At 42.5% G+C, this 10,815-nt stretch overlaps 1 long non-coding RNA gene across 1 annotated transcript; it reads left to right on the forward strand.

Annotated features, from left to right (window-relative positions):
* The first annotated feature begins 6,231 nt into the window (after positions 1-6,231).
* LOC131582701 (uncharacterized) lies at positions 6,232-10,448 on the forward strand. The gene is made up of 3 exons (XR_009278383.1): positions 6,232-6,308; positions 8,309-8,467; positions 9,941-10,448. It is a non-coding gene; the product is annotated as an uncharacterized LOC131582701 (long non-coding RNA).
* The last annotated feature ends 367 nt before the right edge of the window (positions 10,449-10,815 follow it).

Consider the following 10,815-nt stretch of genomic DNA (forward strand, 5'->3'; position numbering starts at 1 on the left):
TCTCTTGCCTAAGCAAGTACTGCTTTCTCTGAAAGCCCCTTATCCCTATTGCTCTTGTCTGGGATTTATTTTTTCAAGGAAAGATTAGATTAAATTTCTGTAAAAATATTTAATACACTTGATCAGCAGTGTGGGGTTTAGCAATGCATTGATGTGTCACCTGCTGTGCACACAGAAAATGTTGGCTATTTTCTTACTGTCTTCATCTAAACTCATGAATATACAACTGGAACATACATTTGGGGAAGAAATGTATCCACCCTCCTTTAGAATGACATGAAAATCACAAGTTCAATTTAAGGTAAAATGGAATTGTTTCTTGGCTTGAAGTGCTTAAACAATATTAGGAACTTTTGCCTAATCTCTGTTTTACAGATTAAAACACAAATATTTCCAGTGCAACCAGAATTTATTAAAGCAGGCTATTGCCTAGGGAAATATGTCTTTGGATGTGTTTCTATCAGCTCTCCTGGAAAAAAAAATGAATGCAATTAGCATTGCATAATCTTCTAGAGAGACTAATGGGCCAAAACCTAAGTGCATAAAGAGAATATTGCAACTGTGGAGTGTAAATTGCTTGTGGCTGCCAGGCTGGTTGTTATTGCTGGGGGCCAAGGCCAGTTAGAAAGTTCTAACTGGAAGAAAGCAGCAAGGCTGGAGATGGCCAGGGGAAAGATGAGATGAGCTGTTGTATAAAATTGGGAAAACAGAATTCCAGAGTGACAGGTAATTTGTTTTATATATACCTTGTATACCCATCAATGAAATTCAGGCCAAAAAGAAATTGTTCCAGTCCTTGGTGAAGGTGTTTCTGAGTTCATGGAGACTCCATTGGCCCATGAGATGTTGCTAAATAATTTGCAGTAATTGTTCCATTCTTTCCCATTTTCATGGGGAAATCCCCAGTCCTGTGGATCAGCTCCTCTTTCAGTTAAAACAATTAATTAGCTGATTAAACTCTCTCCATGCAGTGAGATCAGATTTGGGTGATTCCCACAATGCAGTGACTTTATTTGCTGGGGGAGATGTGGGACTGAGCTGGTCTGGTTTCCCTCCCCACTTCTCACCTCTTGTCTGCTGCAGTTATTATCAGCAGAGATGTTTCTTGCAGCACCTGGGCTGGGAGCTTCCATCCCCTAAGAGCTGCTGAGGTATAAATAAGTGCAATAAAGAGCCTTTGTCCCTCTGCTAATAATTCATTGGTGTTTTTATGCAGAATTCTTGCCTGGAGCAAGATATAATTGGCAGGGAGCTTTGAACAGGGGAGGCCACAATGACCTGCTTCAGCAAGGGACCAGGGAATAACAACCCCATGGAATGCCCTAAACATCACTGAAATCAGCAATAAAGCTTGGCTTGGAGAGCTCCTCCAGGATTTAAGACTGTTTTCCCCATTCCTTCCCTGAAATACCTGGGGGAGAAAACCCCAAACGAACAGGAGGACAGAGATTAGGTTATGCCATGTGTCAGTGGAAAAATAGCAGTTGTGAATAGGTGTATGGTGTAAAAATGCAGGTCTGATCTGTCCCCGAGCCTGTGACATTTACCAGACATTTGGGTTCACCAGATTTGCTAAAAACTCTGCTCTGAGGGAATTTTGACACTGGCAATTCATGAATGAAAAACAACCAGAGGAGTGTATAATTTGCCAGTTCACTCCAATTTCTAAATGATTCATTTGGTGTCACATATTCCTGAAGATATGAAATGGTTCTAATTAAAGGCAGATGAGCAAAATATAGCCTATAGGATGGATATAGGGATGCTTTTCCATGTGAGAGGCAAAGCCCACAGCCACAAATACCTCTCCAGTATGGCAGCCTCAAAAATGCATCCACAAATATTATTCATCTCAGTGGTCTGCAAAGATTTATCAGGGGTTACAGCTTCCTGAAAATATCTGTGAGACTCAGGGGTTTGGAGATGTGTGTTTGTCACTTGGCAAACAGTCACTTGCTTTTACTATACCCACTAAGAGAGCAGCAATTATGAGTAAGACAGTCTGGAAGAGACTGAAGTGTTCAAAAATGGATATTATGGGGAAAATATAGCTGGATGTTTACAATAATTTCTTCAATTGAAAGTAATGAGAAGCATCTTTCCACACGTCAGCATGTCTGCTTACTGCCTTTTTTTTTTGGGGGGGGGGGGGGGGGGGGGAGAATCTTTTAGAAAGGAAAATCTGTCTGAATTTGCCCCAAATACTTTAAAAATAACTTGTCATTTTGGATTATGAAGGATAGTTTGGGTTGGAAGGGATTTTAAGGATCATCCCATTCCCTCCCCAGCCATGGGCAGGGACACCTTCCACTGTCCCAGGTTGTTCCAAGCCCTGTCCAGCCTGGCCTTGGGCATTTCCAGGGATCCAGGGGCAGCCACAGCTTCTCTGGGCAGAATTTTTTCCTAATATCTCATCTAAACCTAAATTTTCACAGTTTAAAGCCATCACCCCTTTGCCCTACCCCCCAGTGCCCTCTCCAACAGATGAACACACAACCCTGAAACTCCAGGGGCTGAGTAAGAGGTGTTTTATTGATGAACAGCCACAGCTTTCCTTCCGGACATTGTGGGATCCTTATGTTGTGTCTATAATTCTATGCTTTCTCCATGGTCCCTAAGGCATTTTTAAAAGAAAATCCCTCACTAGAAATAAGAAATATCTCCATGGGATATGGGTCTGAGAGCCTGTTGGAGGTGATTCACACACTGGAGGGTGCTGAAGGCTGTCAGGGTGCAATAATGGAGCATTTCTTCCTCACATTCACGGAGACTGGAGTGCCATTAATGTCCCTCAGAGCTCTGGTTGGTGAAGGAATCACAGCATAAACCATGGAACAACAATGCTGGATTAAATATTTGCTGGTGAGCCTCATTTTCTGTCTCTCCATGTCCAGCTGAGATGGGTATTTTTAAGGACTTGTGGGTGCAGATCTGGAAGGCAGAGTGAGACCCAGAATTACTGGGGTTTCTCATCTCTTGCTTTAAAAGAGATAAAATGGGGATTGGTCCTATGCCTCAGTCCTCTAGAGCAAGCTATTGTACCTGATGGAGTTGAACTCAATGATTCTTGTCCCTTCCAGCTGAGGATATTCTATAATTCTGAGATCTTTCCTGGCAGGTTTTCTCATTTTCCTTCTTGACTTTACCCCCTTGATGCTATTATAACTTACAGATGTTTACTCCAAAGCCCCATCAATTTCAATACAGGAAACATTTCAGATAATCCATCATAAAAATAAAATAAATCAATATTTATTTAGGTTTGTGTCTCTTTCAGCTTTCCAGTCCCCTGCAGAAATGGGAAGTTTTTCTCCAGAGCCCTTAAAATGTTGGTTGAGGGCTTCTTCCTTTTACCCTGGTGCTGAACTATGACAAAATGTTTGTGTGAGTGAATGAGCTGCAAGGTCAGATGTGCAAATATAGAATGTATTGTTGAAGATAAAATGGATTTAACCTTTGGGTTTTGTCTTGGCCTTTTTTTGAGTGGTTTGCCTTCTCTCTGAAATTTTTTATATTTGCACTTAGTTTGCTTAGAAGGCAACACTGAAAGGAGTATTTTGGAGGAATTCCATCTTTGTCCTGAATTATTAACTTTTATGAAGAATGGCAAAGATAGAAAATCTGGGGGGCAGAGACAGAAATCAAAACTACCCCCAAAAATGCTGTATCATTTTACTGGAAGGAATGTTGTTCAGTTTACTGTAAATCTGCAGATGATTCCCATGATCAGAGCCAAAGTTCAACCCATTCTTGGTGATTCTCCGAGATTCAATCTGATGGTTTATCTCATAAAACAAAAATACAGTGTGAAGACACTGAGGAGAATGATTTACAAAAAAAAAATCTTATAACTGGAAAAGGTGAATTTTGGTGACATTTAAATCTTCACTATGAGAAAACTGGATGCAAATTCCACCACAGAATTCTTAAAATAGAAAAACAGGGAGCAAGGTAAATGTTTTTAATTAGAATTTGGAATTTGTAAGTCAAAACCCAAGGTTGGGTTAATTTTTGGGAATGTGGGAGATTACAGTTTAGAATAAATGAGTATAGATAGAAGATATGTGATAGAAGAAACCCTTAAAAACGGTGCTGTATGTGCTAGGAAAGGGCTTGTAACACAACAAAAGCATTCCCTAAAATAGAAAGCACAACACGGACATAAAACACTCATCATGTTTTCAGTGTGAGGCAAGGATTTCAGTCCTGAGCTCCCACGTTGGACTGGGGCTTGAATAGCATTTCTGTTCTCTCCTCAGCTGAGCTAATGACACATCTGAAGAAGTGTCAACACCACAGCCGAAAAAGCTCGAGGTGGCAGGAATGCTGTTCACAGGGGACATGGGAGTCACAGCAAATACTCTCTCGAGGCTGGTTACCCCTGACTAAACAGTGTTTGCAGCAGGAAAAGCCAAAAACTCGCCCAGAGGCGGTGGAGTGCTCCAGATGAGTGCCATGCCTTCTCCAGCAGCAGTGGGTGAGGTAATGCTCCCCCTGGCTCCTCTCCTGCTGCCAGTCCTGTCTCAGGCTGGGATATTTGCTATTTATTTGCTATTTTTTATTTATTTGCTATTTGTTCTTTGTTATTTATTTATTTGCCGTTTGCTTTAGTCAGGGGCCGATGTCACCTGGGGTGGATGAATCCAACCTAATTCCTGATGGCTCCACGTGTCATTTTCATTCCTGGCAGGGGGAATTTATCTTCTGTGACTTCACCTTCCATAAAATTTTCAGGTTGAGTGGAAGTCACCTAAACTCCCCGTGAGCTCTGCGGAGGGAGGTTGGCTTTGCCCTGCGGTTCCTCCGAGGTCTCCTGGCCACCTGTCTGAGTTTGGGATGAATCACCCTCTGGACACAGCAGGAGAGGAAACGGCCTCAGGCTGAGCCAGGGGAGGCTGAGACTGGAGAGTAGGAAAAATTTCCTCATGGAAAGGGTTATCAAGTGCTGGGCCTGGCTGCCCAGGGAAGAGGTGAGGTCAGCATCCCTGCAGAGATTTGGAAAGCGTGTGGATGTGGCACGGGGGAACGTGGGTTAGCGGCGGGCTCGGCAGCGCCGGGGGACGGATGGCCCCGATGGTCTTGGAGGTCCTTTCCAATCTGAACCCTTCTATGAGGTGCTAATTTTTCCTCAGGGGTTGCAGGGATACTGATTTTCCAGCCCATATGCGAAATCTTAGTTTGGGGTGGTGCAAATCAGGAGAAGTGAGTGAAGGTGATCTGGAGAAGAGGCTCTGATGCAACCTCGTGGTTCTCTGGCTGACAAAACCTGGATGAACAGGTGGGAACAACTCATCCCAAGGGCAGTGAGGGGTAGAATGAGGGAAAAAATGGAAGTTTGATTATTTTATGATTTCTTCCCCATGTTTTAGTTCTCTGGACAGCATATTCCAAAGCTGTGTTTTCCAGTTCCTATTCAGTGTTGGATTTATCAACAGTTTGGAGGAATTAGGGATGGATTTTTCTAAAATGGAGCAGAGCTCAGCCAAAACTCTTGCAATTATTGAGTTTGGATTTTCCCGTCCAAGCACAGCCTAGGGAAAACTTGCTAGGAAAACTTTTGTTTGTAGGAAATAACTGGAAAAAGAGCATTTCACCCCATTAGAGTGAAACACTGCTAAAATCTCATCTGTGAAGGACAATATAAATTCATTGAAATAAGTCCTAACTTAATTTTGGTGAGGTGGAGTTTCACAAACCAGTTTATGTTTTCATGGGTTGGTTGTGCCAGATATGATCTCCTGAAATTCTTAAATTTTCAGACAGGAGGTCACATTCCCACAAATTTGTCAGTTTTGTTACCTGGGACCTGTTACCTTTAATTTTGGTTTCAAAAGGTTGCCAAGAGTCCCAAAATTGAGTCAGAAACTGGTACCATGCCTAACATTTGCAAACAGACATAAGAACCAAAATATTCTTTTTCTGTCCTTTTATCACTTTTTTATTCATTATTAAATAATTTAATTGCCTGCCCTTCAGTGAACTTCAATTACAAATGAAACCAACATTTTTTTTTTCCACAAAATGTACTAAATGAAGCTTGTTCCTGTTTTTCCATAATTATTTCAAGTGTAGATCAGCTGATCTCTTTCCAGAAAGGAAAAGAGACAAGAAGTCCTCTGAAATATCCTCAAGGAATACCCACAGATAGAGGTATTTATTAATGCAAGGAATTCTTTATTTTTAATTTTTTTTTCAAAAATATTGCAGGCATTTCTTATTCCTGAGAATTTACTTCTGCTTATGGAAAACAAGATAAATTCCAACTGGTGCATGGAGGCATCAGGTGTTGGCCAGGAAGCCTTTGCCAGGTTTGTAAAAGATCTTGGACCCCACACAGGGGAAATGAGGTTTTAATCAGATTTCACTCAGGTGTCCAGAAAAGGGGATTTATTTCAAAATCACCAGTGACCTGTGGCTGCATCTTTGCAAATCCAGTTGTTATTCCCAGTGGGAGCTCCCATTTCTCAACAGAGCTGAAATTCAGGCTGCTTCGCATTTGGAAATCAAAAGGAGCCCTTTGTGCTTCTGAAATTCCGGCCTTGGCCAAGTGCTCTGCAGCCAAGAACAAAAGTTAAGTGAACTCAGAAAGAACAAGTCATCAGCCTGACCTTTGCTCATCAGAAAAATGTAAAACATCTCAGATTTATTCCCCAAATCCAAGTCAGGTTTCATCTGTGCTGAACATTCGGTGAAATAACTGGGAATTTCACGAAGTTAGTCAACCTGAAGTCACTGCTGGCAGAGGGGTCTCTGCGTCATCTGTACTTGACAGTTTGTAAAGACCAAAATCCATCATTCCAACCTGGTGGAAAGAGTATTTTAAGGGTTTTTTAATTTGGTTTGAGTTTGATCTTTTGTTGTAGTGGGTTTTTTGGGGCAGGATTTCATGGTTTGTGGTTTGTTTTTTTGTTTTATTTTTTGGCTTGTTTGCTTGTTTGTTTGAATTGTTATAAAGGAAATTTTTCCAGCATAGTGACTGGAGCTTGTTTAAGTTTCTATTTACTCCAAGGGGTTGTTATGGAAGAGCAAACCTCATTGTTCTGAAGCAAAGTGAGTAAATGATAAATGAACGTGTTTGGCAGCAGAAAAACAAAATAAGTTTGTCTGGAGATAAAGGAGGTGAAGGTCCTGATATTTTTTGTTTTTTCTCCTCTCCATCCTCCTGCATGGTGGGTGATGCTCTCCCATGCCCATCAGGTCATCTTCCATCATTGGACTTGAGAAATTTCTTAAATTGTTTTTTTTTATGCATAATCACTACACTTTTTGGGAGATAACAGCTGGAAGAACAAGGAGACCCTCACAGCAGAAGTCACATGTAGAAATGTAATTTTCATTGCAATAGGAAATACCTGAAAATGTAAAGAAACATTTTTCTGTTTAGTGTATCCCAAATATCAAACTGCACCCAGGAAAGGAAGGAGCTGATTTAATAACATCTGGTCTAGATGACTTGGAAATGTCTGCCATGGTAATTGCATGTTAAGGATACGATTTCACACTGCTTATAATGTCAGAAGCACACTGTTTCTAATTATACATTACCCAGAAAAGAGCCTTGCTGCCTTCTGTCTTTAAATTATTGTTTTTATCCAGACACCATCTGTCCAGGTAGGTAATATTATGGCTACTGTTGCTTCTGAGAACCACCTGATCATTGATGGATTTATGCTCACTGCATAAAAATCCTTTTCCTGAAACCTACACGTTCACAAAAATATAATTATTGCTGCATTTCAGTCCGAGAAAATTTCAAAACAGTGGTAGGGGATTTTAAATGACTTTCTATGAATACAAGAAGAAAACTTCTCTTTCAAAAATACATTTGGTGACTTCTGCCTCACCATTTTGCACAGACACAAGTCCTTCATTAAGTTTAGTTTCTCAGGCACCTCTGCCCATATGCAGCATTGAGTTGCTTTCCATTAAAATCAACCTCCAGAGATGGATGTGCAGCTTCCATGGCCTGCAAACATCTTCCCCCAGCACTCACCTGGCCAAAGAAATGTTATTTCTGACGCCCTGCCCGCAGTACTTTGCGTTCTCTCTTAATCAATCAAAGTGTCCTTATCTTTGCTGCACTTCATCTTGTCTAACAAGCGTTCCCAAAAGCACCTGAATTGTGTTTCTAGGAATGAGTGTGCTGTCTTATTGGGACCATGTGTTCACCAGAGCCTGCCCTGTGCCCTCACACAGGAGAATCCACCTTGATTCATTCCCAGAGCTCAAACTTTGAACGTTCATATTATTTTTATTAAACTTAACTCTGGTTCTTTCTCCCTTCTCCCCTTTCCCCTGCACCCTCCAGCTACATCCAGCCTCAGAGTCAAAAGAGGAATAAATGGAAAACACATTGAAGAGAGGATTATGTCCATATGGAGGAGGATTGACATCCATTTCCAGACTGGGAAGATGGAGTTATACCAGCCAGTTTTCCTTTGGTTATCCACCTAAGATGCCTGTGCAGGTGAGTTGATGCCTGAGCGCCCAAGGACAGCATCCTGGGAGGTGTCTCAGCAGAAAGAGCTGGTCAGCCTCACAAATCTCTACTCAAATCCATCTTCTCTGTGGCCACAGTCTGGGAAGGATCTGAGTTCTCTCCCCATCTCCCTGACTGCTCTGCCTGGCTGGATCATGGTAAGGTAATTAGAAACCAGCTGGAGACTGCTGGCTCTTGGCTGGGCCACTGTCACTTCCTTGTGACACGAACAGTGCTCAGGAGATGTGAGGCCAACTCTGAGTGAGTTTGATTTCTCCTGAGCCAGAAAGCGATGTCAGAAAGCAGGGAGAGGAAAAGGAAGGAACTGCTCAAACATCAGAAAGGTTTTGTCCATCCCCAGGGCTGCTTTTGTGCTGGGCTGGTTTGGAACAGGGCGCTCTTTGGAGAAAATGCCACGTTCTGTCCCTCCAACACCACCTTCCACAAGTCAGTCCTTATTATCAGTGTGGATGTGGTGCTGAAATCTGGTCCCGAGCTATGAAACTTTCTCTTTAACCTTTTGTCATTCCCAGATTGAAAATTGTCCAAGCACATCCTCATCCCTCAACTTTCCTTGGAAATTATCCTCAACCCTCACATCATACTGAGGGATGGAAAACGTTGAGAGATCTCTAAAGTCAACAAGATCAGGGCAGGAGCCCAGATTTCTCTCGTCTGAGACACAGCTGCCCAAAAGCTTGGTAAATACCGAAATTACTATTTTAATGGCTAGAAATCCATTAAAAAAAAACCCAACCAAACAAAAAAAACCCCAACAACAACACAGAATTGTAGAAATGTGAAAAATCTTTGCTGTAATAGTATCAGAGTGCTGAGAATCAGGCAGGATTGTGCCCACAGCTCAGTTTAAAAAAAAAAAAGCCAGATTAATGGGCATAATCAAGCCTGACATTGAGTAAGAGGCAAGTACAAGTAATCAGATCCCAACTTAGCTGATGCTGGCATTACTGGGAGCCTGGGGCACAGTCCAAGGATAAAAACATAACGTCTTATCTAAGCAAGGAGTCATTTCTGCACCACTGGTTACAACATGTTCTTAAAAAGGGAAAGAAGGAAAAGGAAAATATGGCACATGAAATTATTTTATTCCCCAGAAACGATAAGAAAGTAAAGCTGAAAGTTTCTACACCCAATCTTTATAGAGGAAAAGCCTATCTAAAATTAACCCCTTGCAATGTCCACTGTAAAACCCCAGGATATGAAGAAAAATATTAAAACAAAAAGTGAAATGGGGATTAAATCAAATTAGTATGACAAAGACAGTTAAAAACTCAGATTTTGGAATATTTCTGGCTGGTTGGAGATTGCTGGGATCCATGGGGCCAGCCTGCTTCTTGGTTCAGTGAGAGTTCAGGCAGTCTGACAATCACATTTATTTGGCCAGGACTCTTTTTCTGGCAGCTCATCTCCCTGTTTCTCAAGACTCTTCTTTTCCTCCAGATTCAACAGGGTGTTGACCTGGATCTCTCAGAACAGCTCATGGGGAGGAAAGACCCTCTGACACAAAACCACGTCACTGGAGAGGGAGCTGTAATGTCAGGGAGGGCATCTGGAAGATCAAAGTGGGAATAAACCAATCACTCCAACCCTATTATTTCCGGCCTTTTGAAGCACAGCTCATGAGTCTTAACAAGAAAAGACTTTTTGTGTAAAATTCAGTAAATTAAAATAAAAACAACAAACCCAGACCAAACACGCACAGGCCTGTGGGGGAAAAGCTAGAATTGAATTTCCATAACGCGGACCTTTCCCAGAAAAGCCAGCGCGGATCAGCGTGAAATGCAACACCACACATCTGCGAGGGAGTCTGCCCAGCTCCTCCCAGCCTTTTCCATTTTCATCATTTGCCATCCTTTGAAACCTTCCACGATGACAATTCACCAGCACAGCCCAGCTCTGCCCCAGAGGGAGCTCTGGGACGCTGGGGCTGCCTGGAGTCAGGAGGAAGACACAGGTGAGAGGGATGGAGGGTGGTGGGTGGAAGTCACCTCCTCCACCTCGCCTCTGCCTGTGGAGCAGGGTCAGACTGTGTGTACAGCCCGAATGAAGCCTCATTTTCCCCTTCCAGCTGCAAGTCAAGGTGTGAGCACTGTGGTGTCTCACAGAAACAACTCAGGTTCTCAATGCTGACCTGCCTCAATGGTCTCCATTGGGTGGGACATTGATTTATTGTCCTCACGAGCCTCAAGTGACACCATTTGCTCTTTCCCCAAGGGCTGGTGGGCGAGCAAGCTGACAGTTGTTGGTTGGACGTGACCACTGCTCTGCCCTGGGAGAGCGACACATGTGTGAGGTGGCTGCTCCTCAGCCCTTCT

This window comes from Poecile atricapillus, chromosome 10, assembly GCF_030490865.1.
Source record: "Poecile atricapillus isolate bPoeAtr1 chromosome 10, bPoeAtr1.hap1, whole genome shotgun sequence".
Taxonomy (NCBI): domain Eukaryota; kingdom Metazoa; phylum Chordata; class Aves; order Passeriformes; family Paridae; genus Poecile; species Poecile atricapillus.